This window comes from Canis lupus, chromosome 33 (genome assembly GCF_011100685.1).
Source record: "Canis lupus familiaris isolate Mischka breed German Shepherd chromosome 33, alternate assembly UU_Cfam_GSD_1.0, whole genome shotgun sequence".
In the NCBI taxonomy this organism is placed as follows: Eukaryota; Metazoa; Chordata; class Mammalia; order Carnivora; family Canidae; genus Canis; species Canis lupus.
Genome location: NC_049254.1, coordinates 11734780 through 11741705, shown reverse-complemented (window position 1 = coordinate 11741705; position 6926 = coordinate 11734780).

Below are 6926 nucleotides of genomic sequence, written 5' to 3'. Positions count from 1 at the left end.
GAAATTGGTGGGCGGAGTTCCAGAAATGGAGAGAGTGTCAGCAGAAAAATACCCCAGATGTCTGCACTGGCTTCTCTGTGAGTCTTTACCAAGGCCTATGCCACACACACACACACACACACACACACACACAGTAAAACTCTGCAAACAGGAGTAAAGAATAACCAGGGAGCTGTGAGGAGAGCAACTGCCAGAACTCACAGTGGATAAGGCGTAATTTGAGTGAAAATAGCCAGACTGGAAAGTCCTCCGTGATCATTAAAAGTAAAAGAAAGCCCAGCGGTCTTCCCAGTTATACAACAAAATCCAGACCTTCAACAAAGTAATCAGCAAAATGTCCAGCCTCCTGTCGAAATTACTAGATACGTCAGGAAACAAGAAAATGAAACTAACATCCAGAAGGAAATGAGCTCAGTGGAATCAGATTCAGAAATGTCAGGGATGATAGAACAAGTATAAAAGTGGATTACAATAGCTATAACTTTACTTACGTTATTTTTTATTTAAAGGGAAATATGGATAAAATTAGAGAAATGTGAGACATGATCAGTTTGGGGGAAGACCTTTTGAAATAGGACATTAAAACCAGAAAACATAAGGTACAAAGTATGCGTATATTTATGTGGACGGACAAATACATAACTGCCCTGTTTTCCCTTCACACTTTCAGAATTATTTGCAGAATAAAGTTTATGAGATGAAGATCAAAAGATCAGTTTTATTATTGTATAGTTGGCTAGAGAATATGACTTTATTCCTCAGCCATTTTGCTCTCCATCATCTGAGCTACTAGCTCGGATAGCCTGTGCCCCTGCAAGGGAACTCAGGACAAGGGGAATGAAAGTTCTCAACAGAAATTCATAAATCTGATTACATAGAATAATATAAAAATCACAGACAATAAAATATATCTTCAATATACATAACTAGGGACATTATTCCCAAATTGCCACAACATATGTTCTCTACTTGGTTTCAGATTATTACTCTTGTGTCTGGGGCAAGAAGATAACTAAACTTTTCTGGAGGTGCTAATCTTGACTCCTTGAGGGGTAGAAGAGCCTACATTTTTCTTCCCAGTTCTTCCCATCTCATTACTTCAAGACTGTTTTCCTGAGATCAACCAGGAGGTGCCTTAATTTCTATAATGAGGTAAAGAGAACAGCAGACATAGATCTTCCTCTTCATCATCATCATCTTTTTTTTTTTTTTTGGTTACAGACTCTACCACTCTTTCCAACCAGTATGAATATCTTTAAAAATCTCCAAAAACACATCATAAAATACAATCATCTCCGAGTGGTAAGGTAATGTTTTATTCTTAATTTCTCCCAAGGTTTCTTTATTTCCATCAACAGAGACCAAAAGGACCCTCTGTTCCCACCAGCTCTGGTTCTCATGGGATTATATCTAATCAATGACTTCTCTCTATTTTTACATTCCCTTACCTACTCGTTGGTCATCCCTCTTCCCTTCTTAGTATGTGAAGTCCAAGATGAATAAAATTCCGTCATGCTATCACTGATGTAAATTTTAGTGACTTTAATGTTTAAGTTGATGATTCTTCCAACACTCTGACCTTCTTTGGGTCAATTATCTTGTGTTCTATTCTTTCTCAAGTAGGCCACATCCTAAGTTTTGTCTTTGCCTACAAATAAAACCCTCCATAATCTCAACTTCATGCAGCAAATTCTCTGACCATAGTCTCCCTTGAGTAACCTAACTCCTGATCCCTCAGCCCTACGAGTATCTCTAATCTACTGATCCCACCACCTCGCCATTCTCTTTCATCCCCTTGATGGCCTTTCTCCTTTCATAACATAAATGCTAGGCCACCCATTATAACCCCTTCATTGCACTCATTGTCCATTCTCTTACCCTCTCTTATCATATTTCCTTGGCTTTGTCAAGCCTTGATTAGATTTAAGCCTTGGTTAAATCAAATTCTTTGTCTACTCCATGCTTACAGCATGCAGCTAAACACAGCAAGAGAAAATCACTCTCAAATCATGACCACAAACCTCAAGAGGGCCTCTAATGCCAGCCAGAAAACCTACCACATCTACCCTGGCCATTTATTCTCACCATTGTCTAGATGATTACGTACTTCTCTTTCTCCTCAAAGATCCCAAAACTCCTGTCTGACCTTTACTCTCAGTTGATAGTTTTTATTTTTTTTTTAAGATTTTATTTATTTATTCATGAGAGACACTGAAAGTAGAGAGAGAGACACACACACAGGCAGAGGGAGAAGCAGGCACCATGCAGGGAACCCAACGTGGGACTCAGTCCCGGGTCTCCAGGATCACACCCTGGGCTGAAGGCTGCACTAAACTGCTGAGCCATCCGGGCTGCCCTCAGTCGATAGTTTTTCTTCCACTTCAGTGAAAAAAATGAGAAATGTGAACCCATTAGTAAAAACTCCCTCCGACTTCCAATACCACATCTACCCACCTATGAGCATCTGCACTCTTAGACTCAGCCTCCCCACCTGACAACATAAGAGAGCTCTATTGGCTCCTATGTGAAGTCCACCCCTCTTGAAAATGGTCAAGTGTGGGGCAAGAGTTCAAAGGAAAGCCCACTCTGTGTATATAGATATATGCACATCATAAAAAATATATTATATATATTATATTGATACACATATACATTATATAGTGTGCATGTGTATCTAAATCAGTGGTGAGGAAGACACCAATATAAATAAGAAAGGAAGTTTAGGTATAAAAGGAAGAGATACTTTTAGTAAGAAAAATAAGTGACTGTAGACTTAGTAAACACATGCTATGTCCCAAGCACTGGGCTAAGGTCTCTCATCATCCCATTTATTACAAAAAGTACTGTATATAAGGAAACTGAGACTCTGAGCAGTTGGATAACTTGCCCAAACCATAAAGCTAGTAAGTGGTCAAACTGGGTTTTCCCCAGTGATAGCCTGCCCCCAAAGCCCATGCTCTAGTCAATGTGCTGTAAGAGAAAAACACCATAATTTCCTGGGTGGCTGGTCCTAATGAATTTTCTAGACATTCTCATTTCCAGACAGTGCTTTGTAATATATAGCTCCATGACATTGAATCAGGAGCTGATGCTTGGCTTAGCCTCCTTGGGTCTGAGTGTGACAGAGCTGTCTTTTGCTAAAGCCCCGTCAGGATGGGCCCCTCAGGCAGCAGTATTTCAATGACAGGTGTGCTGATTCTTAGATATGGTTTTCTAATCAAGTTATAAAGTGCTCTGGGACTCCTCCGGATGAACTGTAGCCTATAAATGTAATCTGCAGTTTCATTTGCCCTACGGTCAAGGGATTGGATCAAACGCCTTGAATCAAACACCACTGCCTTGACCTCTGACTCTCTCGCCTTACCAAACAGGAGTAGAGACAGCTTCAACTACAGACAGCAGGAATCCTAAAACACTTCAGCCAGCCACCAGGGTAGCAAAAATGCATCTAAGTGATACTTATTCCCCTCTGCTAGAAATCCAGAGGTCCCGTGAGGTGCTGGAGCCCCATCCTGAAGGTTCTCAAGGGCTGATTATGCACATCTCTTCCCATGTGCAATGGCATCACGTCAGAAGACTTTACACTCTGAAAACAAACCCTACAAGTCAGGCATTCCCCTGTCTCTAGAGCTATTTTTACTATCCCACCACTGTAGAAGTCCCCAAAATTTTGTAAGTGTCTCAGATCCTGCCAGAAGGAATGTCATATATGAAGTGTCAGATGATTAATTGGTCTACAGTCAATGTTCCTACTTATGAAATAGGGAATCCTGCCAAGGCTCGTTATTCTTGGTGATGCACCAAAACAGGTGTTAGAGATGAACTCAACGCGCTTCAGAGCAATCCTTTCGCCAGTAGACTGGCCTTGAACAGATAAGAGTTGGGATCACTATCAGAATGAGGCCAGACATCTTATAATCTGTAACAGAAATTGTAGGATTTTAAAAACAAAAGACTCGACATATGATGATTCAAGGCTGCAGGACAGGTTCTTAGCAAAACAACTTCACAAGGTGGTCTCTACTCCACAAACTTGTTAATTTTGTTTCTCATGAGAACACTAAAGTTCTACTGACTCTCAACAAATATCAGTTTGCAATACAATCCTATCAACTATAGTCATCGTGTCATACATTAGATACTCAGATGGAATTTATAACTGGAAGTTTGCACCCCTTTACCCACATCTCCCTACTTCTCCTACTCTATTCCCACCTTCAAGCCCTGAAAACCACCATTCTACTTACTCCCTTTTTCTATAAGTGTGAGGTTTTTTAGTTTTGTTTGATTCTGTATACAAGTGGCATGGTTCAGTACTTGTCTTTCTCTCTCTGGCTTATTTCACTTGGCATAATGTTCACCAAATTCATCCCTAACATCACAAATAGGACATTCTTGTTTTTCAAGGCTGAATAATCCTCCATTTGTGTATGTGTGTGTGCGTGTGTGTGTGTGTGTGTGTGTGTAACATCTTTACCCAATCAATCACTGATGGACACTTTGGTTGTTTGCATATCTTGGATATTGTTGATATTGTTGCAGTGAACATAGTTCTTTTAGTAATTTCATTTCCTTGGAATATATATACCGAGAAGCATATATGGTGGTTCTACTTTTAATTATTCAAAGAAACTATATATTGTTTTTCATATTGGCTGTACTATTTTACGTTCCTACCAACAGTGTGTAAATGTTCCCTTTTATCCACATCCTTGTTGACATTTGTTCTCTCATCATTATTATAGCCATCCTAAAATATGTAAGATAATACCTCCTTGTGGTTTTGACTTGTATTTCCCTAATGATTAGTGACACTGAACCTCTTTTCTTGGGCTTGCTGGCCATTTGTATGTCTTCTTCAGAAAAATGTTTATTCAGGCCTTTGGCCAATTTTTTAAATTAAATAGCTTTCTTGCTATTGAATCAGAAACGTTCCTTGTTTATTTTGGATATTAACCCCTTTTTAGATAATGAGGTTTGCAAATATTTTTTCCCATGTGGTAAGCTGTCTTTTCATTTTATTGATAGTTTCCTTTGCTGTGCAAAAACTTTTTTTAAAATTTTTTTTCAGAAACTTTTTAATGTTGATTTTTGCTTTAGTTACCTTTGCTTTTGGCATCAAATACAAAAATTCATTGTCAAGACCAAAGACAAAGGGACGCTTGGGGGGCTCAGCTGTTGAGCATCTGCCTTTGACTCAGGGCATAATCCCAAAGTCCTGGGCTCCCACATCAGGCTCCCTGCATGGAGCCTGCTTCTCTCTCTCTGCCTATGTCTCTGCCTCTCTCTATGTCTCTCATGGATAAATAAATAAAATCTTAAAAAAAAGACCAATGACTAGGATCCTAACCTCTTTTTTTCTTTCAGGACTTTTAATAGTTTCAGGTCTTATGTTCAAGTCTTTAATCCATTTTGAGTTTATTGAGATAGGGATGGAGGTTCATTCTTTTGCATGTGGATATTCAGTTTTTCTAACACCATTTATTGAAGGACTACCTTTCCCCAATGTAAATTCTTGGGGTCCCTGTCAATAATTAATTGACTATATATGCATGGATTTGCTTCTGGGATTTCTGTTCTGTTACAAATATTTTTTTTCATGCCTATACTGTTTATTACTATAGTTTTATAATGTAGTTTGAAATCAGGACATGAGATGTCTCCAAGCTTTGTTCTTTCTCAAGGTGGCTTTGGCTAGTTGAGGTCTCTTGTGATTCCATTAAAATTTTAGGATTTTTTTTCTTCTGTGAAAAATGTCATTGAAATTTTGATGGGTATTACATTGAATCTGTAGATTGCTTGGCTAGCATGAACATTCTTAATATAAATTCTTCCAATCCATGAACACAAAATGTCTCATTTATTTGTGTCTTCATCTTACTTTCATCAATATTTTTAGTTTTATGTGCATAGATCTTTTATCTCATTGGTTAAATTTGTTCTTATTCTTTTTGATGCTACTGTAAATAGTTTCTTAATTTCTTTTTGATAATTCCAGTTGGTATTAGAAATAACAAATTTTTATATATTGATTTTGTATTCTGCAAGTATGCTGCATTTATCAATTAGTTCTAGCAGACTTTGGGTGGAATCTTTAGGGTTTTTATGTATATCATGTCATCTGCAAACAGACAAGTTTACTTCTTCCTTTCCAATTTGGATGCTTTTTATTTTTTTTTTCTCATCTGATTACTGTCGCTAGGACTTCTAGCACTATGTTGAATAGAAGTCGTGAGAGTGTGCATCCTTGTCTTATTACTGATATTAGAGCAAAAGCTTTCAGCCTTTCACCTTTGAGTATGACGTTAGTTGTGAGATTGTTGTATATGGCTTTTTATTATGTTGAGGTACATCCCTCTGTATCTAATTTGTTGAGTTCTTATCATGAAAAGGTGTTGAATTTTGTCAAATGCTTTTTCTCTTTCTATTGGGATCATCATGTAATTTTTATCCTTCATTTTGTTGATGTGGTATATCAGATTTATTCATTTGTATGTGTTGAAACATCCTTGCATCCCAGGAATAAATCTCATTTGAGCATGGAATATAATCCTTTTAATGTACTGCTGAATTTTGTTTGCTAATATTTTGTTGAGAAATCTTTCATCTATGTTCATCAGGGATATTGGCCTGTAATTCTCCTGTAGTGCCTTCAACTGGCTTTGGTATCATGGTAATTCTGGCCGCATAAAATGGGTTAGGAAGTGTTTTTTGTTTTTTGTTTTTTTTTTGTTTTGTTTTGTTTTTTTTTGTGGGGAGAGTTTAAGAAGGGTGGTATTAATTTTTCTTGAAATATGTAGTAGAATCCATCAGTAAAGCCATCTGGTCCTGAACTTCCATTTAGAGGTTTCTGATTACTGATTCAATCTCCTTGCTATTAATTGATCTGCTTAGATTTTCTATTTTTCATGATTTAGACTCAGTAA